The sequence below is a fragment of the Pinus tabuliformis genome, chromosome 8, assembly GCF_031772625.1.
Source record: "Pinus tabuliformis cultivar Carrire ecotype Pingquan chromosome 8, CPIR1, whole genome shotgun sequence".
Lineage (NCBI taxonomy): Eukaryota > Viridiplantae > Streptophyta > Pinopsida > Pinales > Pinaceae > Pinus > Pinus tabuliformis.
This window is the reverse complement of record NC_142294.1, coordinates 1,171,051,149-1,171,075,505: the sequence shown is the minus strand read 5'-3', so window position 1 is coordinate 1,171,075,505 and position 24,357 is coordinate 1,171,051,149. Positions and strand designations below refer to the sequence as shown.

Here is a 24,357-nt window from a genome sequence, read left to right as displayed (position 1 = left end):
GTGAGATGACATTCTTGTCTAGCAAAAGAAAATATCTATTCATTTGGCGAACGCTCCTACCATCAAATACAAAATCGATAAACATCATCAGATGGGATTCATTTTATCCAATTTCATACACTTCATTGGTTTCTGACACAATCATTGTTGTGAAAAAGAAAGGAGCCATGCATATTTATACTAATCCATGACCTAAATTATGCATGTCATTAATATAGTTAAGGTTGAAAGTATGAATCATTGGTTTCTAACACAATCATTGTTGTGAAAAAGAAAGGAACTATGCATCTTTATGCTAATCCATGACCTAAATTATGCTTGTCATAAATATAGTTAAGGGTGAAAGTATGAAGATGGGTTACACTTTTGGGCCAAATGTGGTGATGAAATTTCAAGTTTTTCCTCTTTTATCGAATTAAAGCCATCAAAATTCATATAAGCACTCTGAATTTTGATTTGGAATAAAAAGAAAAATTGTGGAGAATTATGTTGTTGTCCTAATGATATTTTTTGCAAAAATATTTAGTGTTCTATAAGATTTCAATTTTCCATTAAATGAAATATTTGTCCTTGCAAATTTTCGCACATCCTAAGAGGTATGTGTGTGTTCATGTAGCATAACTTTGTGTAAAATGTGTAATATATATATATATATATATATATATATATAGATATATATATATATATATATATATATATATATATATATATATATATATATATATATATATATATATAAGCATGATCTACACGGAGAGAGCTGGGTTTTTCATATTTTTTTATGCAAAAATATATATTTTTTTATTATTTTTGAAGTTGGTGAAGTAATATTTCAATTGCATTTTGCAGAGACATGTGTTCACCTAAGGTTTTTTTCAGCTATTTAAATAAATTGAAAACCAAAGTACCCTTTTGGAGAGGACTCCTAATCTAAGATAGTGGTGTTTTTGAAGTTTTTTAGCTGTGTATATCTTTTATATTGATTTTTTATTCAATATCTTTAAAATAGTTCAAAAAAATTCAAGCATTATGTTTAAAAGAAATTAGATGAAAAATAACATATGAATTAGAAAATTTCAAACTCATATGCAATTGGATACATGATTCCTTCATGAATCCAACATGATCAACTCCGCCACCTAAGGACAAATTTAGCCCTAAGTCTGTTAGGGTACAAAATGGAGTTGCAGGAAATTTTGCAGAAGGAGTCCTGAAATTGTTGATTTCAGGACTTAAGAGGCTCTATCGAGTGCCTAAACTTCAAATTTAAATAGCTTGATCAAGGGTTTTGTAGATCCTTGATCAAGTGTTATGGCTCAATTGAGCTATGTAGCTCAATCAAGCCTTTATAAACAAATTCAATGATCTAAAATTAAACTTTTACCTCATTTTAAAATTCCAAATCTTATTAGAATTTTTGTTATAATGTCATGTAAAAATCTTAATATTAATATTAAAAGAATATTATTATTTTATGATATTAATATAAAAATAATATTAATATTAAATTTATTCATTTTGGATTAATATAATATTATTAACTTTAATATAATATAAAATTTCTTATATTATAATGTATACTAGTATAACCACATTAATAAATGTGGTTGATATACACCACAGCCTTTAACAAAAGTGTTGACCATTAACACAAAAAGAGTCGTACAAGCTTACTCAATATATTTTAATTTTATTTAACCTTTTTTTTTATAAATCTAACATAATAAAATATATAATATTTTTAAAATCCTGAAGTAATCATAACCTAAAGCTACCTTTAAAGAAATAAAACCTAAACAGTTTCAATTGGAAGACATGAAGCACTCTATGTATCTTTGATGGAGGTAGCTGGAACACTAATATTTTGGAAAAATTTAGATGATGTTTCCATGGAAAATTATCATTTCCCTTCAAGTGAATGTACAAAACACATTTGAAATCTTGCATTTTAAATATGTATTTTATAAAAAATTTAAATTGTTGTATGACATATATATATATATATATATATATATATATATATATCTATATATATATATATATATATATATATATATATATATATATATATATATATATATATATATAGATATAGATATATATATATATATATATATATATATATATATATATATAGTCAAAGTATTTTAAAGGTTTTGAAATATAGAGTGAGAGAGGGTGGGAGAGAAGGGTAAGAGAGAGAGAGAGGGACACAAAGATGGAGAGAGACAGGAGGAGGAGAGAGTCTCCGAGAAAGAGAGGGAGCTCAAGAGATGGAGTTGGGGGAAAAGATAGGGAAGGGAGAAGTTCAAGACAGAGAGAGAGAGAGAGAGAGTGTGTGTGTGTGTGTGTGTTTGAGGGTGAGATAGAAAGACAAAGAAGGATAGATGGAGAGAAGGGGGAGAGAAAATGAGACAGGGAGGGAGTTAGTCAACAGAGTTGCAGGACGAAGCTTAGGAGAAAGAGATTGAGTGAGTGAGAGAGTGATGTGGAGGAGATACCAAGGGAGGTGAGAGAGAAAGGAAGAGAGAGAGGACTTGAGAGGGAGGGAGAGAGAGATGGATTTGGAGTGAGAGAGAGAGAGGGAGGTAAGATGAAAGACATATAGAGAGAGAAATGTGGAAAGAGAGAGAGGGAGTGGCAAGGGAGATGGAGAGAGAGAGGGAGTGACAAGGGAGATGGAGAGAGAGGGAGAGAGGAGGGTAGGACAGAAGAGAAATAGAAGGGGAGATAGAGGGAGAGAAGGGAAAGAGAGAGAGAAAGGCAGAGGGATGAAGATGTATATATATATATATATATATATATATATATATATATATATATGGAGAAACAATGTGTATGTTTGTAGGGTAATATAGAGAGATGAAGAAGGAGAGACAGAGGGAGAAAAACATATAAATGGAAGGGGAGAGAGGGAGGGAGGGAGAGATAGATAAATATGAAGAGAGATAGTGTGTGTTTCTGGGGGTGATATAGAGAGACGATGAAGGAGATATGGAGGGAGAGATCGATATAGAGTGGGGGGGGGAGAAAGGGAAGAAAAATGCTTGCACTAGATGAATTGATTTCAATGTACAGATGTTGATTTCTAATCCTATTTGATTTGTTGCAAATTAGATGCATTGATTTCTGTGTAGATGTTGATTTCTAATTCTATTTCATTGTTTGCATTAGATTCATTCATTTCATTAAAGATGTTAATTTATAATCTTGTTTGATTGAGCTTGCATTAGATGCAGTGATTTCAGTGTAGATGTTGATTCCTAATCTTATTTGATTGCTAGCACTAGATGCATTAATTTCAATGTAGATGTTGATTTCTAATCTTATTTGATTACTTGTAGCATTAAATGCATTGATGTCAGTGTATATGTTGATTTCTTTAATCCTATTTGATTGTTTGCATTAGATGCATTGATTTCAGTGTAGATGTTGATTTCTCATCCTATTTGATCGCTTGCATTAGATCCATTGATTTCAACGAAGATGTTGATTTATGATAAATTATGTAACTATATATATGGTGTACATTAATTTCAAGGTAATTAGTTTAACATTGGACATTGGTTTCATTGTAAGCACAAAACAATTATTGACGATGTGAATTATAACAAAGCTTTTGTAGATAACCTCAAACAAAATAAAATCGAATAAAACTTGTATTTGTAACTTTTACATCTCCATGTCTTTTAAAATTGACTATGTAACTTATTTCAATCATATTTGAGTTCTAAAAGTTGAATAATACTTAAATGTCCATCATAAGGAATTGAATGAAATACTTGGATAACTAGTAAATTTAGGAAAGCTGATAACATTATATAAAATTATAGAAATGCTGCCATATATTTTTATTTTACCTATATATAAATTTCAATATGATTGACTTATATAATGTTATGACTAAGCTCTTGTAGATAATCTCAAAATAAATAACGTTGAATAAAACCTATTTGTTGTTTACATTACATTTTTTAATATTAATATTGAATAAAACTTATTTTGATCATATTTGTGTTTTTTAATTTAACCTTGAGAAAATAAATTGATCAAAATACTTTAAAAAGTTTTCCATGCAATGATATATGGGTGGGTCGTAAAAAAAAATTATATATATATATATATATATATATATATATATATATATATATATATAATTCAAATAATTAATTTTTTAAATTGGATTGTCAACATGCACTAAAAGACACTTTCTACAAGCCAAGATGAAACATGATTGGAATTCTTTCCATGTTCAATATTAAATTGATACATGATATATTTTAGTTCATTTTAAGTATCAAAGTGACTTGCATCATAACTTAAGATTGTACTTATTTTCTTAGTCTATGAAATTGGATCAAGATTGAACATATATTTTACTAATAAAAGTTATAGTATATAAGCCACAAGAGATAGCTCAAATGGTCAAGTTCCCGTTACTAAGTACCTTCCAATTGGGAGGTCACGGGGTCAAATCTCCTTGACTCCCTTGGGGTTAGGCTCGTCCAGATAAGCCAGCGGGTAGATCCCTTCGGGTGGATCTGCCCGGATTGTTACCTGTGGATGTATCGGCCACTCAGTGACCGTGAACCACAGTCGAAAAAGAAAGTTATAGTATATAGAAAAAATATTAAATTAACGAAATAATTTTAATAGACCCATAAACTTTAAAAATTAATGATCATCCATAAACAAGCTTAATACAATTCCATAAACTGAAGTAGTGAATACATGTATCAATAAAATATCCATATGAAAATATATACAAATTCAAATATCACATGGACATCCATAAACTAAAATATTGTCCATGATGTACATCCATAAACTGCCCATGTATGAAAATATACAAAGTCTGTATGACGCATGTGAATATGCCCTATGAAATGAACCTAAAAATATACAAACTATGACACTCTAAGTACCACCAAAACTCCTATGTGAGTTATGTCGTGCAAAGTAAGTGTCTATAAGTTGGTATTGCAATATAACACATTCAAATTTAAACTAATTAGATCATTATTTGTATAAAATAAACAATATGGAAATAAATGATATTGAACCACATTTTTAATTACATATACATGAATCTACTAACCTCAGTTGATTCAAAATGCAAGTTAGATAGGATGGGGACCTGATCATGAATCTGGGTTTGGTGCTTCCCTTCCTGTGGCTCGATGATTGAGGCCTGCATCGATGGACCTGCATCATTAGTGTCTATAAACCCAAAATCCCACTCATGTCTCCACATAACAACGACATCAATGACACTCTGCATATGGGCCTACGTACATAATGACAAGGAAAAATTATAATTAGTCTACAAATTAATTAGCATATTTATGTAACTTAAAAAAAGAAAATGTTGAAATATTAGGAATAAAAAAGTTTACCTCAACTATTGGTCCTTGTGCTTGTACATATTGACTCTCTTCCACATTACTGAAAATATAAGGTGGAGGTGAAGGAGAATACATGGAAAATGCTCTGGCCAAGGATGCGCTGGTTGATTAACTTCCCCCTCGGATGACCTCATAAGGTCATCCATGTAGCTGGGATGTGTCTACATGTTATCATGAACTTATTAATATAAATGCAATCTAATGTGAATTAGAAATTTTAATATAAGTAATTATGCATAATTTGACAATAAGAGTCAAAATTTTTGTATATATATGTACCTGGTCTATGTCACACAGACCATGCACCCTCCAAGTCTCATGAATGGCATCATGATACATACATGTATGTGTCAAAAGCTGGTCAAAGGGTAGATGTGAGAAATGCATTATCATATAAGGGCCTTGGTGGGTCATGAGGCAGTGGTGATGGTCTCCTAATATCCCCATCCAATGAAACACGTGCATTAGCCAATGACGCTTGCATGTTGTCTGCAATAGTCTCTCGCATCTCACCACCGAGTTGCGACAGCTCGTCTAGCTTAATCTATAATATCAAGCTCCAGGACGGTAGTGGCAAGAATCTCAGAGGTGGTGGTACAAACCCAGGGTCCCTACAAGACACCTCATGCTCATAGGTACGTCCTCTACCGGTACCATAAAAATGAGATCCAATATCAGTGGAATCTGACCTCATATGTAACACAAACTCTGCATATAAATTCTTAGCAAAATAAACTGCAACCTGGTCATGGTTGGGGAACTTGTCCCAAACTCAAATGAATCTATCATACAAAAAGGGCAATGCATGAACATTACTAAAATATTTCAGTGGGATCAAACCTTTATGTCTAGTAGGGAGATCTGGAGGGATGTCGAACAACTCCCCATGAACATCAATGTCCTTGGTGGCCTCTTTCACCACCTCCCAAGAATCTGGGCCTCTAACCTCATGCCTCCTAACCCTATGTATGTACTGTGATATGTGAGGCAAACCTCCGATATGTCTCAATCAACCTAGCCATGTTATCCAACATCAAAGACAATGTAAGATGAGTCGGTGAATTGGCATAGATCTTCTCTATCTCTGTTGTGATCCATGTATGATGGGTCGTAACATCCTCTAATGTGATTTGAGTTGTAGCATCATCCCATGGAGAGATCGATGTTGCACTCTGATCCTCAGCTTCAACCTACTGAGGACCTGTAAATCATAAACATAATTTAACATAAATATAATTAATAAACTAAAAACATAATAACATATACATTAAATTCAAACACATCGTTGAAGACAATTTAAAAATTAAAGACAATTTTAAGACATAAACACATAAAGTTTAAAGAGGATTTAAAAATACAAGAGGAGTACTTGAAATGGGTGAAGAAGGTCCACTGGATGTAGCATGGTCATCAATAGAGTTAGAGACACTGCTTCTGGCACTTCGACTTGTGTCAGAGGCAGGATCTACTAGGGGAGCATGAACTCTTGGTGGGCTATGTGATCTATCACAATCCCGACCACATATAACAAAACCTATCGCACTACAATGGCCTGCAGTTGGGGCGTGTATATGTGATGCCTCAACATATTACATATAGTACATATAAACTAATCCAAGAAAAATTTGTTGACAAAAAAACCATTTCTAAACTCAAGCAGAATAATATAGCTTGAAGTCTTAAACTTTAGAGTCCATTTTTTGATAATCTATCAACCAAAGTACATTGAGTTCCGTGTAAACAAAATCAAAAGAAATGATTAAATATACCTTGACACTTTTCTTGTTCCTAAATAATGCATTTTATTCATAGTGCATACAATATATATATATATATATATATATATATATATATATATATATATATATATATATATATATATATATATATATAGATATAGATATATATAATTGAAATAAACCTATTTACAAAACTAATAAAATTTCATGTCAACCAAGTACTACAATAGACTTTAGGTTCTTAATGTTTGAATTTGACACATGACATGTATTAGGTGTAAGCACATGAAGACAATGTTTCTTGTACAACACACTACATAATGAAACAATATGATACAAATTAGAAAAGAGTCTAAGTGTTTTTATTCACTAGACCAAATGCACTTTTCATGATGAATTTAATTTATCTATCAATGATGCATTGTTAAAACATGAACCTCTCTCTCTCTCTCTCTCTCTCTCTCTCTCTCTCTATGTATATATATATATATATAATGTTAGGTTAAATAATTATGTTATACTATAGTTATATTATATTATAGTTATGCACTATGTTACAATATGTTAGGTTAGGTTATATATATATATATATATATATATATATATATATATATATATATATATATATAATGTTATACATATAAGATATTATAGTACAATAGTTAAATTATATATCTAATTATATTATGAACTGTTTAGTTATAGTTACATGTTATGTTATGTTCATAATATAATAAGATATATAATTTAACTATTGTATTATAATATCTTATATGTATAACATAAGATAATTTTACATATATAAAATTATTATATGTTATACATGTTGGACACCTAATCCTAAATGGGTTAGTGTGGAAGCCGAATAGACCAAAGCAGTCCAAGAGACCTTGGGATCTGAAACCCAAGAGTCACGTATTGTACTATAAATGTATATCTCATGTTAATAAAAAAATGAATTGCATGATTTATCTTTCATATTGTCTTTGCTGTCCATGTGTGTTTAACATGGTATCAGAGCCGCTTGTTTTTCTGTGGCCTTTTATGTGCATGTCAGTGCTGCACCTCTACCCATAATCCTGAAATAGTAAAATTGGCGTGCTAGATCTGCAAATTCAAATGTTTTATATCAGTGTGGTCTTCATTACCTGCGTCTGAGCTGCCTTGAATAGCGCTGATGTGGTCTTCATTACCTGTGTCGGAGCTGCACATCTGTCCATACTGTTCAGACAGAAGCGGTGTACGTTAAATTTTTTGAATAGCGCTGTCACTACCTGTTTTAGCGCTGATGACTGAATAACTCCTCTGCAAATCCTCTGCCAGCTCTACCCTTTCCACGCCAGTTTTCATTGTTTGTTGCTTGTCCTGCTCATTACTCTGACGCGCCTTTTCCATGCCAACCTGAATGCGGTATATGGTATTTTCTGCCCTAACAGACTCACAGCCTGCTATGCAGTAATAGGGCTGACAGTTTCTTCTGAAGCCTTACGGAAAGAAGCACGTCCACTTTGTGAATTATCTGCAGACCTCTTGGAAGACATTCACCCACTCTGTGAATTGTCTATCAATAAACTGTCTCGTCCGAGCAACATTTTAACGCTGTTCCATATTTAAATCATATTGAATGGAAGGGTCTCTGCGTTTAAATGGTATCGACATTCGATTGGTATCGGGTTCGCTCTGATTCAGTGGGTTCTGGTGTCCTGCGTTAAGGTGTCACCCGACCACTCACACATGCCTAGCAATAACAACAAAAATGGCTACAGTGAGTTCTTGATCGAAGAAGAGGAAGGGTTGAACGATCACAATGTCGTCAATAAATGCGCTGAGATCCAGAACGCAGTGGGGGGCGCTCTTCTCTCTGAAACCCTGACGGAGATTTTAATTCCGGTGGCTGTACATTCATTTTCTGAGCTGCGCATTATTTTCTAGCTTGAGCATACGTATTGGGGGTATTAAATATTGTACAGACAAGTAGTTTCCTCTAAGTTGGACATGGAACTGACTACCCAAGGGATGAGTTTGCATTTTGAAGAAGTCTCTCATCATCAGCACTAGTTGTGGGTCGTATTTCTTATGTTGGACATGGAGCTAACTCCTTAAAGGCCGAGCTCCCATTTCTATGCAAAACCATGAACTCTGGAAGTGTATTGAGGAGAACGAGATCATATTTGAGTGTGTCTTCGTTGCTGTAGCTTCATTCTTTGGGACAAATTTTATGTGGCTGGTTGGCTGTATGAGAGCCGTATTGAAGTGTTGGACCTGAGACTCATTTTCTGGGTAGTATATTTCACAACCAAACGCTGAAGCGTAGCTGCCAGTGGACTGATATTTGTATTTACATACATATCTCTCTTGCTGCCCATGGTGTCCATATACGACAGCCATCGACTCGGTTGAGTGTTGAGCGAATATTGGTATTTCTTGGTAGGCGGATTTGTCCGAGGTCCAGTTTCCATTAAGCTTTAGAGTTTCTGGAATGTAAAGTCGATGATATAAATTTGCAAAGGAGTGCAAATCGTTCTCCCCGCTGCACGTAATGACTTTGACATCCTGTAAAAGATCTTACTGTCGGTGATAAATTATTTGCTCTTGTGGTTTCTCGCTGGTGATAAATACTCTTCTCAGAGCATCCATGTTTGCTTTCCGGACCATTGCATTTGCAACAAGGTTAGATATATCGTTTATAAGTTGTTGTTCCTCTTGTCTTGATTGTTCCTCGTAAGCTTTCTGAAAATCAATGATACTCTGCTCATGAACTTCATGAGAATGCTCAATGTGTTGCTGAAACTTAGATGCTTGATCTGCTAAGTTCTCAAAGAAACCCATTGTAGCCCCAGATATTGATGTTATTAACTCGATACTTGTGCGGGCTCTTTCACGCATTTGCTGAGCAAATTCAGCAATTTCTCCCTGCTGAACCGAAAGAGTGGTTTGAAGTTCCCTGAGTATTGAATCGGCTTCCCCCGCTGCCACACCAAGCATTTCCTCAAGTGAATTGCCATTAGTAGAGGCAGTGTTCAATAAGCTGTAGCAGACTTGAATCCGCAGTACATTTCTTCATACATGTCCTTCAATCAAATATGAAATTATATATTTATGCAGTCATCGGATTTCCTCTCATTGAAGCCACTCCTCCTGTCCCGCCGTTGAGAGTTAAGATTGTTTTATTTTGAAATCGCAGCAAGCAAGATATCTCACCGTGTTGTGGTAACGCTAAGAGAAGAACTGGAAATGCAATCGTCATGTTGAATGGTGGTTCAAGCCATTGTCTCTCTTTGTTTTCAAGATACAGCTCTGCAAGTCGTTTTGTCACAGAGACATGTTGTTCGATTCAACTGTAAACTTTCGGATTTCCAAGTCATCCAAAACCAATTGAATTGTTGGCACTCCGAGCTAAATATATCCCCTAAATTTGATCCAATGAAGGATGTCTCAAAGCTTGTTGTCTAGACTCTCATAGAACAAGATATAACCATGATCCGTGTTGTTTGAGTACTCCTGTGCTGAACAAGTCCTCGGCCCCTGTCAACAAGGATAAGGACAAGAAGAAGCCTGTTTCTCGCTCATCCCGTGCAGGTCTCCAGTTTCCAGTAGGACGTATCCACTGCCTGCTGAAATCTCGTATATCTGCGAATGGCAGAGTGGGAGCAACTGCTGCTGTATATTCTGCAGCTATTTTGGAGTATTTGACTGCAGAGGTTTTGGAGTTGGCAGGAAATGCAAGCAAAGATCTGAAGGTCAAGCGTATCACCCCTAGACATTTGCAGCTTGCTATTCGAGGGGATGAAGAGCTCGATACTCTGATCAAAGTGTTCCCTGAAATATTTTATGAACCCAGCTGAGAACAGATGGCATCTGGCTCCAAGAAGGTAGTGTTGTAGATTGACAGAAATTAAAAACAAGGCACTGAAAATACCAGTTGCGCCTTGTGGGCGAGGAAGGATTAGCTCCAGTTGAGGTTCTCATGAACAGGACATGAATTCAATTTTTTAAACAGGTTGAGGTAGTATTTATTTATGTCTTTACATACACCATTTTGCATTGGGAATCTACCTTTTGAGTTTCTCTTCAACAGTTTAAGCTCACTATTTTTAGCCAAATTTTTAAGTGGTATATGTTGAAAGTTGGTCTTAACGGTTGCTCCAAAGCCCACCATTAAGGCTTGATATTGTTTGTAGAAGAAGATATTGCATAATTGCTCACATTCTTTATTTGCCCACTGCTAAGAAAAATGGCTAAGCTTGAAAGAATATTAGAGTTATTGAGAACTCTAATCGTATCCACTGCTGACAGCACAATCATAATCAATAAAGACATTATTGCTGACATTCAAAAATGTATACAAAATGCACAAGAAAAGATAGAGTTTTTGCAGCTTGAGACAAAGCTACAGCAGGAAGAATTACACAAGTGGAGTCATCATTCTGAACCTGTTTCTGTTCAGAACAATGAAACAGACTCCCATAAACAGCAAGTCAATATTGTTCAAGTTCATTCAGATTCAGTACCCAATAAAGCAGCAGTTGTACATACAGATGCAAAAACTCAGTCTGCACTTCCCAAGCCCATCATCAGACCTTGGGAACAGCTTGTCCACAACAAGCACAGAACTGGTCTTGGATATGACAAGGACTTGTCCTTTCATATTCCAGACTACGCCAAGCCCATTCAATTTCAGAGTGTCGGATTCATTCATGACAGTTCACCTGCTCCTCATAACAATTCAGATTCAGTTGTTCCAGATTATGCCCCTCTTCTACAGCAACAACAACAACAACAAAAACAACAGATCGTGAAACGCCAACACTATGATCGAGTTGGCCATTTGAAAGATCACTATTTTGATCTTCAACCATGGAAGCACTGTCATAAAACCAATCATTCTTCACACAGATGCTTCAGAAACAAACGTCCTGCAAGAACAAAGATTCATCTTGGATGGATCGCTTCTTGGCAATGGGCATCAACAGCCAAGAAGATATTCCAAACATATGTCAGAACTTGTTCCAGAATATTGAACAGTCTTGCAGTTGAGTTTCCTCCATCATCTCACCTTGTATCTGACAGGGGGGGAAATGATGGTCATCTACAAGCTTCAAAGTCACATCAAGCGAGCCTGAGCCACAACCTGCCACACCAGTTTCAGAGTTGTAGCCAGAGACAAAGATGCCCATGAACATGCCTTCAGTTGGCAATCTGGGACACTTCCTCGAGCAGAAGACTTCAGCTTCTTGCCAGTTTTGGAAGCATTCCAGGAACAAAATTGAGAACACTTCCTCTAGCAGAAGACACCAGCTTCTTGCCAGCTTTGGAAGAGTTCCAGGAATTGCATTAAGCATTCCAGGGTTGTTGGTCATCCTTAAACCATCACAAGTTGAGACTTCCCTTTTCAGGTTGAAGTTTTACCTTTTATGCGGGGTGAGACCTCCCTTTTATGGTTGAAGGTTTCCCTCTTTAAAACAATAGGATCACTTCCTCTGGCAGAAAACTTCAGTTTATTGCCAGTTTTGGAAGAGTTCCAAGAACTGCACTAAGCGTTCCAGTGTTGGTGGTCATCCTTAAACCACTGCCCTTTTTACCAACATTTCATAGAGCACATTCAGCCTAGTGCTGCCATGCATTTTTTTGCACATTTTGTATTACAGCTCTCTTCTTGGACTCATACATAACCCTTCGGATTAAGGGGGGGAATGTTGGACACCTAATCCTAAATGGGTTAGTGTGGAAGCCGAATAGACCAAAGCAGTCCAAGAGACCTTGGGATCTGAAACCCAAGAGTCACGTACTGTACTATAAATGTATATCTCATGTTAATAAAAAATGAATTGCATGATTTATCTTTCACATTGTCTTTGCTGTCCATGTGTGTTTAAAAATACATATAAGATATTATATTACAATAGTTAAATTATATATCTAATTATATTATGAACTATTTAGTTATAGTTACATGTTATGTTATGTTAAGTTATATATATATGTATATATGTATATATATAGTTCTGTGATGTTAACTTTATATGTGTGTGTGTGTTAAGTTAAGTAATTATAGAACTATATTATATTATGGTAATTAATTTTTTGTTATCTTATAAACAATATATATAAAACTATAATATATCTAGTTATGTGATATGTTATAGTTTTATAATATAGTTATATTTAAATAATTATATACTTACATAGTCATGAAATAGTTATATTGCTATGTTATATACGTGTTATGTTAAATAACTTTATGTTATACATGTTATATGATTATAAAGTTATATGTTATAACTTTATGTTATGAACTAAATAGTTATAGAACTATGTTATGTTATCAATAATATCTATAGAACTATAATATATAGCGTCATGATATATATAGTTATATACTAATTATGTTATGAACTATATATATATATATATATCTATATATATATATATATATATATATATATATATATATATATATATATATAGTTAAATATAGTTAGATGTTATGTTATGTTATATAATTATATATATGCTATATAAAATATAATAATTATATACAATCACATGATGTTATATATATAACATTTTTTTTTTTAATTTTTTATTTTAAAGATTAATATTTTATTTTTTAAACCAAAATTCTAAGATATTTAATCATGTCAATCTTAAGCTCCTAATATACTTATTTATTGGTTATAGTTTCATTGTTTTCTGTTTTGGAGTTTCTTGAGGTATATTTTCAGTCTAATTTGTTAGAAATTTAAAATGCATTTTAAATAACAAAAAATAAAAAATAAAAAAAAATGTATTTCCTAAAAAAAAGTTTTAAAACTTAAAATAATTAGAAAAAAATGTTTTTACCATTCAAAATCAGAAAATATGCATTTAATATACAAGACATTTCAAGTAAGAAACAAATTTAAAATCTAAATTATAGTTTTTTTTGTGGTTTCAAAGCGTTTTCTATGTTGCTAAGAAAAGTTTTTTTATGGTTTTCTATGTTGGTTTTGCGTTTTTCTAAGTTGTTTTGAAGGGAATTTTTTATGGTTTTCTTGGTTGGTTTTGTGATTTTCTAAGCTTTTTTTAAGGAATTTTTTGTAGTTTTCATATTTTTTTGTATGATTTATTTTATCATTTTAATTAATTGGTTTTCATGGTTTTTGTACATGGTTGTTTTTTTTAAATTAATTTGTTACATTTTGCAAAAATAAATAAATAAGAAAGACAAAGGATATAGTACATACCTTCGTTTGAGCCTCTAGGATGTTGGCTAGGTCGGTGGCGAGATTGATTTGAATGCTCCATTGCTCAATTGAGCTCCAAAAATCTCAATCGAGCTACTTTCAAATTCTTGGTCGAGCTCCTGCGGTCTGTAAATGGTGCGCACAGACTGCAAGAACCGTATATATTGAAAAAAAAGCCTCGATCGAGTGTTATAGCTCGATCAAGGGTTAGTTTTTAATCCTCGATCGAGCTACCGTTTAGTGTCCAAAGAGCTCGATTGCTTTGTTTTTTCCACCCAAATGCACCCTCTTTCACCAAAGAGTGTAACCCAAATTCATGCTTTGGCCCGTATACTATGTCATTTTTTCCTCAATATATATCCCCCAATATGAATGCAAATGGTAGGGTATTTCTCTCTCAATGAAGCCCCTATGGTTTGTTCAAGTCATTGAAGTGCATGCATACCATGGCATTCTATCTCTCAAATATCAGAATAAACATTATATTGTGATTAATGAGAGGGATACATAAAAGATTGTTTAAAATGTGTTTTTATTCAGTAATCATAGAATTTTCTCAAATTTTGAAATGCAAATTTTAGTGAGTTGTAATTTTAATAAATATCTACCCATTTTTTAACAAACTTAACTTAAAACATTCACACAACTTCCTAAACATAAATTAGTTAATGTGATTATAAGAATGTTTCAAACAAAGATTAAACACTATGTACTCATAACTAAGTGTCTTTTTTTTTTTTTTTTTTTTTTCTGTGCAAATACTAATTCTATTAACTGTAAATCAAAATATTTTTACATAAGGACGAGGCTGAACAGCCTTTGTCATCAACACCCTGCTCCATTACAGACTGAGCATGAGAACGGACATTAAACAGCTCCATTACAGACCGAGCATAAGAATAGAGAATAGACAGAGAACAAACACTGAACATGTAGATAGCCATTCATTGCCCAGAAGATGGCCCAAGCCTTGACAAACATATCCAAAATTTTCCATCTCAGGATGAGAACATTCATCAGAAACCGCCTGAGAGCTAAACAAAAACTGTAGGAAAATTTCATAAAAGCCTGACCAGAATCCTGAGACCTGAACAAAAGTGAAAAAGAATGATCCTCAGAGGCGTTACTTCTCCATGGTTGGGTCATTCTCCATCTTCTCAGGCTGAACAACATCTTCTCTCTTCCGACTGTCACTGCCACTAGTATTATTGTCCTCGATAACAATAACATGTTCTTCTGCTTCGGGATTCCTATTCTCATCAACAGGCGCTGGATCAACAGTAGGAGGAGGAATTATGAGCATTGCTTCCTGTTCCTCTTTTCCTTTTTCCCAATTTCCCATGCTGTCATTATTTGAGGAATTCTCATTGCCAGGAGACGGGTCAGGGACTATACAGGCTAAGGGGGAGACCACGTTTTCTTCTTCTGAGATAATGAGGGTGATGTGGGTAGTAATCAGGGGTCTATGCAAATTACTCTGGAACTTAAAGTGCGGGGTTTGAAACACACTATTGGGTTTAGGCTTCGAGGCAGAACCAACAGAGGGGCCAGGGGCCAGTTTCATGAATAGGGGAGGGCGCAGTTTCCACAGCCAGAGCGACTGGAGGGTGCCGACTAGTTTCCCTACGCTCCCCAGAGTGATGGCGCTTTCCAGAACGCACCATGGTGAGATAAAGAAAGACAAACTCAGAGGGGGAGTGGGCTAAGAAAACAACAGGACCGAATTGGGAGAAGCCAAAGGTTTTCCCACTGGAGATATCAACCAAGACCACCGGATGACAGAACTTAAACCCAACAACGGAATTATTAAACACAAACAGAGAATGCGAGACCAGAGCAGGAAGGAGATTACCCTGAGGAATTAAAGGCTCAAGCTTGCCGCAATGCGCCAAAACGACACCATCAACCGCAGCTTCCGCAGGCCAGGTTCTGTCACCATACTGCAGAACACCAAGCATGGAGAATAAACCTTGGATCTGCATGATTATAACGAGAGACCTGATGCGCTGATCAATGCAGACATTGATTGCCCATCCTTCACCCAAGACTGTGTTTTTTTTAATCTATTAAATATAATTTTATTCATTAAATGTGAATAAAATTATATTTAATAGATTAAAAAAAAACACAAAACCAATTATTAACTTAGTACATAATGCTAAATATTCACCATATATTTCCATTTCAACTGAACTTTTTTAACATGTAATAATAACATTATCAGGTACATACGAAACCTTCGAAACACACATTTCTAGAAAAGATATGGATGGTTCCATTGGGAACCTATCTCAGCGTTTTGAACGAGTAGATAAGGAAAAAACGTTATGTTAGGAACGAGAACTGATTCGTCGCTCCTATATTACTTGGTTTAACAATTCAAAAGGCTCCAAGAAATTCGTGCAATTTCTATGAGCTCTAATAGATTGTGCTTTTGACTTGAAAGACATTATTCTATCTTGACTCATTCAAAGTTTCCTCGAGAAAATAGGGAAGGAAAATGTTGCTATTATTGGTCTTATGTGTTGCAAATGGTTCAACGAATTTCTTAAAACAACCAAGATTGATGTTTGCTTCTTATTAGTCCCTGCCGGGGACTATATGCGATCGATCGATCGCTGACCGTTGGTTGACCGACGTGATTTTTCAATATATTAACAATATAACCTAAGTCGAACCAAATTTTTGGGGGTGGAAAGGTTTTGGGGTCTTATTGCGGGCTTCGCATCGTTCGAGGTGAATGGCACACGTTTGAGGTTACTGTGGTACAGACGCGAGTCCTTTTCAACGCAGACAGATGTACATTCCCGCGGGTAAGCTGGAGTATGTATGTGCCGCATGTTGCCTTTTTTATTAATGGAATGTATTGTTATTAATGGAATGTGTTATGGTTTGGAGAAAGGAATAAAGACCTGCAAGTATTTTTCCAGGCCCTTCTGGAGACTTCGTTAACCAATTTCGTCATTTGCAGGTTTCTTGTTTTTGTTTTTGGGTGGGAGTGTGAGGATTTTTACAGAAGCTGTCCTATTTCTTCGAAGGCTGAGCGAATGGTACAACGTTGTAGGGTTTGTTTTTTCTTCTTCTGTCCTGTTTCTTCAAAGGCTGAGCGAAGTCTGGCCAGCTTTAGTTGAAGAAACCATTGGTACAATGTTGTAGGGTTTCTTTTTTCTTCTTTTCGGGTGAAGCTGTGATTCTTGGTACAGATTGAGCGGAAGTCTTTTGTAGTTTGAACTGTTTTTGCACATGAAGATCTAAATAAATTGGGGTTTTTGAACTGTTTGAACTGTTTGTGCCGCATATTGTACATCCCCGCGGGTAAGCTGGAGTATGTATGTGCCGCATGTTGCCTTTTTTATTACTGGAATGTATTGTTATTAATGGAATGTGTTATGGTTTGGAGAAAGGAATAAAGACCTGCAAGTATTTTCCCAGGCCCTTCTGGAGACTTCGTTAACCAATTTCGTCATTTTCACATTTCTTGTTTTTGTTTTTGGGTGGGAGTGTGAGGATTTTTACAGAAGCTGTCCTGTTTCTTCGAAGGCTGAGTGAATGGTACAACGTTGTAGGGTTTGTTTTTCTTCTGCTGTCCTGTTTCTTCAAAGCCTAAGCGAAGTCTGGCCAGCTTTAGCTGAAGAAACCATTGGTACAGTGTTGTAGGGTTTCTTTTTTCTTCTTTTCGGGTGAAGTTGTGATTCTTGGTACAGATTGAGCGGCAGTCTTTTGTAGTTTGAACTGTTTTTGCACATGAAGATCTAAATAAATTGGGGTTTTTGAACTGTTTGAACTGTTTGTGCCGCATATTGGGTTTTTAATGGAATGTATTGTGTTTTGGAGAAAGGAATAAAGACCTGCAAGTATTTATGTATGTGCCGCATATTGCCTTTTTATTAATGGAATGTATTATGGTTTGGAGAAAGGAATAAAGACCTGCAAGTATTTTTCCAGGGGCTTCTGGAGACTTCGTTAACCAATTTCGTCATTTGCACATTTGTTGTTTTTTTTTGGGTGGGAGTGTGAAGATTTTTATAGAAGCTGTCCTGTTTCTTTGAAGGCTGAGCGAAGTCTGGCCAGCTTTAGTTGAAGAAATCATTGGCACAACGTTGTAGGGTTTATTTTTTCTTATTTTCGGGTGAAACTGTGGTTCTTGGTAGAGATTGAGCGGCAATGTTTTGTAGTTTGAACTGTTTTTGCACATGAAGATCTAAATAAATTGGGGTTCATGCGTATTTAGATTCATGCTGGAGTATGTATGTGTCGAATATTGTCTTTTTAATGGAATGTATTGTGGTTTGGAGAAAGGAATAAAGACCTGCAAGTATTTTTCCAAGGCCTTCTGGAGACTTCATTAACCAATTTCGTCATTTTCACATTTCTTATTTTTGTTTTTGGGTGGGAGTGCGAGGATTTTTATAGAAGCTGTCCTGTTTCTTCGAAGGTTGAGCGAAGTCTGGCCAGCTTTAGCTGAAGAAACCATTGGTACAACGTTGTAGGGTTTCTTTTTTCTTCTTTTCGGGTCAAACTGTGATTCTTGGTACAGATTGAGCGACAATCTTTTGTAATTTGAACTGTTTTTGCACATGAAGATCTAAATAAATTGGGGTTCATGGGTATTTAGATTGAAGCTTGAAATTAGTGTTAAATGATTTTGAAAATAAAATCCTTATGCTTTCAGTGTTCTAATTATCTCTGGTATTTCTTCTAATACGCAGAGAAGTCCTTTTTGCCTGGAAGAGATCTGGAATGGTATTTTTTCAGCCCAAGGGACAGGAAGTATCCAAACGGGTTAAGAACAAACTGAGCGACGGAAGCTGGTTACTGGAAGGCCACTGGAAGATGCTTTTTTTCTCATGGTACTCGCACAGGCTGGGTTGTGCATGAATATGGTCTAGACGAGAAGGAATTCGAACCCTCGGCTTCGTTGCAGGTACGGAGTTATTCTATTAATTGCTTTTTGTCAATTTTTCTATTAATTGCTTTTTGTCAATTTGTTAGGCTTTTAATTTTTGCATTGTGTAGGTTTATGGTCCAGTTACTCTAGGTTTATAGTCGAGTTACTCTGTGTTTGTTTTAAAAAATATAGATATTTAAGCCGTATTGGCTCATATATATTTTTTCTCTCATTCAATTATATTGGAATTCAAATCTGGAATCGTCGTTGTTTAGATTTTAATACTGATACATTTGTATGTTACGAGTGTCTCTATTAGAAAATAATTACAAATGAAATTAATTACATAATTAATAACTATTAATGATGAAACTCTTTTTTCAAATTTGAAACTAAAAATTGACAACGAAGGTATATCTTCAATTTTTCATTGAAATAACATTAAAATTCTTTTTATTATAATAAAATTTGAATATTTATTTGTATTAATGTAGGTAGGGTTTTATCTCTAATTTTGCGCGATATACATTGTTGTAAGTTTTTAGTCGCTTTGGGGTGGAAAGGTTTTGGGGTCTTATTACGGGCTTCACATCGTTCGAGGTGAATGCATCTATAAGGAATTAAGTGGCTGGTACCCGATGGCATGCTTCGGCTCAATGTTTGACGTTAGTGCGGTACACCTGGGGACTAGCATGGCGTTGTTGTGTCGGCATGTTAGGGTTTATCATTTTAGTAGAAGCTGGGAGAGCGTTCTGTTTAACCCCTGCGGAACGAGCTGCCAAAGCTGCGAGTTTGGCAAACTTCTCTCTGCGGAACGACCTGCGAGTTTCCTGTGCATTTGCTGCAAAAGCGGATGTTAGGGTTTATCGTTTTAGTGGAAACTGGGAGAGCATTCTGTTTAACCCTTCTCTCTGCGGAACGACCTGCGAGTTTCCTGTGCATTTGCTACAAAAGCGCGTTACGTGGTTTCAAGTCCAGGTTAGAATCGACGACTCTGAATATCGAATAGTTTTGGTGGTTAAATGTTCAAATGTAAATTAGGGGAAGCATTGCAAATGGCTGTTGTATTTATTATCGAGGTAACAGAAATTAGCTCTGTTATTGCAGGTTGGACCTGTTTAAGAGTTGTCGAATCGGATAGGGTTTATCATTTTAGTGGAAGCCGAGACAGCATTCTGTTTAGCCCTTACGCGGAATGAGCTACGAGTTTCCTCTGCATTTGCTGCAAAAGCGCGTTACCTACTTTCAAGTCCAGGTAAGAATCGCCATGGGTGCTGTCTTCAAAAGCCTGTAATGAGAAATAACTCTTCCTTTGATATGCATGTCGCCGACTGTGAATATCGAATAGTTTTGGTGGTTAAATCCACAAATGTAAATTAGTGGAACCATTGCGAATGGGTGTTGTGTTTATTTGGCTATTTGTTCGCTAGAAATGTTTATTTAGGGTTTTTGGCCAAAGCCATCCTAACTGAAAATGGCAGGCTCAGGGCGTTGAATTTAGTAAATGGGAGTTTGTTGTTCAAAAGAGTTTTATTTAGGGTTTTTGGCCAAAGCCAAATGAAAAATCTCCGAGCATAAGAGTTTCATTTTCCTAAGTGAAAATCGCTGGCTCAAGGCGTTGAATTTTCAAGTGTTTTGTGCGACCATATCCAATTGGGTTTATTCCTAAAATATGTAGGCTTCTGTAGCTAAATATCGATTGGCTTAAACATGTTATGATTCCATAAATAATACCAGTATTTGGATTTAAAGGAACCAGGATTTAGGGCAAACAACTGAAAAATAATAATAGATATGCGTGTATTCGGTCCTGATTTTATGCTTTTGGTTCGAATTGACTTCTACTGCGAGTGCTCTTTACAATGATATATTACTTATGTTTTAGAATGGAAGTAACAGTTGACAAATGACTCGTATAACGAAATAAGTTTCATCACCTGTTCTGGTTTGCACTTTGACCTTTAATAACTGTAGGAGATTTGCATAGGGTATATTATTGCTCACTCAAAGACTAGCATCATTGTTTTCTTCCAAATCGAAGAGTAATTTTTATTTGGCCTCATACCATATATGCAAGAATGAAATTTCTTTCCATAAGTGATTTTTACCGCGCTTTTCAGAAAGCAAAAATATCTGAAATTCCCACGCCTACATAGGTACATCAGTAAGCTGGAGTATGTATGTGTCGCATATTGCCTTTTTAATGGAATGTATTATGGTTTGGAGAAAGGAATAAATACCTACAAGTATTTTTCCAGGGGCTTGTGCAGACTTCGTTAACCAATTTCGTCATTTCCACATTTCTTGTTTTTGCGTGGGAGTGTGAGGATTTTTACACAAGCTGTCCGGTTTCTTCGAAGCCAAAAAGTATCAAAGATCTAGAAGTTTCTAGGGCATTTCCGTGGCTGTTCGAAACTTTAGAAAAATTCAGATGGGTGGAAATTTATACGAATTGAGCGAAGTCTGGCCAGCTTTAGCTGAAAGAACCATTGGTACAAGGTTGTACGGTTTCTTTTTTCTTCTTTTCGGGTGAAACTATGATTCTTGGTACAGATCGAGCAGCAATCTTTTGTAATTTGAACTGTTTCTGCAGATGAAGATCCAAATAAATTAGGGTTCATGGGTATTTAGATTGAAGCTTGAAATTAGTGTTAAATGATTTTGTAAATAAAATCCTTATGCTTTCAGTGTTCTAATTATCTTTTTCTCTTAATAGTTCCTCCTGGTATTTCTTCTGCTATTTCAAAATACATATTTCTGCCATAGTCCGGGTAAACCCTGTAGTTGAGAAGGGGTCATTCCGCATAACCATTTTGTACTTTTATCATCCATGGCAAAGTGGATGTATTGCGATCATGTTAATTGGCGTGAGTGCCGCAGACAACTTGAATTGGCATATGTTTCAACTTTCCAGTTTCAGAGCACTTCATATAATTAATTAAGGAATTATTCTCGATTCTAATGATTTGTACTATCTTATGTTGGCAAAGTATATCTTAACTTTAAGGTACAATGTTAGACAAACAGTTGACCATGTTAAAGTTAGATGTCAATTTACACTGGAAGTCTTGTTAATAGAAATATTATATTTTTTATTATTAATATTATAAAAAAGTGATTATTCTGTGTTTACATTAATATTAATATTAATATTATTAATTATCATAATCATAACAATAATATTATTTGAGATGATCCCAACAAGTAGAAGTTGGGTAATGCATCCAACTAGCTCCGTATAATGATGTATCAAGACATTTTGTCTATTTAAACCTTAGATTAAAATCTCATGTTAGCTAATAATAACCAGATTGGTTCTGGTATGATGTTCAACTACCTTATTCTCCTCAGAGAGAAAAAATAATTTTATTATGAAAACAAAATTACATTTACTATATATGTTTCTGCATTACACAGATATCCTTAAGCATAGGAAGTGATAAAAGTATCGCTGAGAAGATATCTTGCTTCATAAACAGTTTTCAAAAATGTCAATATGACGACCCTATCATAGTCATTCCAACATATATCACAGCTTTGAAGCCAGTTTTGTCTCATAAGAAATTAGCTCCTAGATATGTCCATAAACAGTCCCATAAAAAAATATACATATAGAGATATCCTTAAGCATAGGAAGTGATAAAAGTATGGCTGAGAAGATATCTTGCTTCATAAACAGTTTTCAAAATTGTCAATATGACAGCCCTATCATGGTCATTCTGACATATATCGCAGGTTTGAAACCAATTTTGTCTCATAAAAAATTAGCTCCTAGATATGTTCATAAATAGTGCCATAAAAAAATATACATATAGATATTCACATTTAAACATTTAAACAGTCCCATGATTATATGAAAACTATGTCAAGACATTCCATGAGCTGCCCTTCCACTTTCTTTTGAATGATCCAAGCTCGTGCTACCAAGTGTAATCTAGCTTTTGACAGTCCATCAGTTTCCATGTTCCTGTCTTTGTAGACATGTTGAAAGATAATGTGTTAAATACTCTGTTCAAGCAAGTTGAATCTCCTCAAATATAGGCTGAAATTTATAATTATCCAATGAATTTGTTCCATTCATCCAATTCACCACAATTTGGGCATCTTTTTTCAGGTGCCACAATTGGCAAAAGTCTTGGGACAATTTGCTCAGGCAGATTGTTGCTGTGTTTGCCAAAGCTATCCTTTGAACATATTAGATGTTCATCATTTATATGAATCATACCTCCAGCATCACATGATGATGGATCTTCTTGACAAGCCTTATGGAAGTACGCTTATGCACTACTCGTACCTGCTTCTCAATGCCTTGTTTGGGTTCCTTGATCCTTGAATTCTGTTTAGATCCATATAGTATAACCATACTCTGATACCGTATAGCAGGAAACTTTTTACCTTGAAATATATTGGAGTTACAACCTAGCACAAATTGGAGACAATACTTTTTATCTTTTGACAGTTGAATTGGTGCACCACTTATGTAAAACTCATAAATAGCCTCACAGTTATTTTATTTCACAAATGCAATTGACAATGATGTTAACTTTTAGAAATATTCTTAAAGTTATGCTGCATTTCGTCATTTTGTCTTTCCATTTCTTCCTTTTGTTAACTTGCACAAATATTCTTAAAGTTATGCTCCATTTTTTCATTATTTCTTTGCATTGTTTCCATTTCCAATTTCTTTGTTATTTATAAATATGGCTTCTTGCTAGAAATTTGATATTTGTTTAGCAACATAATGCAATAGCCTATTCTTTTAATATACATACATTTTGTTCAAAACAATCATCTTCGGTTTTTGCTAACTTCATCAATATTTTTTGCAAAGTTGTACAAGACAATTTCAAAAGGCAACTCTGGTAAGCAATTGCAAATGATGGAAGAAATAATAGATGTTGACAATTACAAATTCAGATTGCAATGCATTTTGCCTGAGAACTTTGATATTGTATTAAAAAGAAATGGTCTTTTTAGACTAAATGCATTTTCATATACTGTAGGAGATTGTCTATTTGACTCATTCGAAATGCTTCTACATTTTCGTTATACTTCAAATGAATTGCGAAATGGGTTAATAGACCACTTTCTTTTTTGCT

At 34.7% G+C, this 24,357-nt stretch overlaps 1 pseudogene; it reads left to right on the top strand.

Moving 5' to 3' along the window:
- The first annotated feature begins 10,396 nt into the window (after nucleotides 1-10,396).
- Nucleotides 10,397-10,989, top strand: LOC149239520 (putative histone H2A variant 3 pseudogene; annotated as a pseudogene).
- Nucleotides 10,990-24,357: the final 13,368 nt, after the last annotated feature.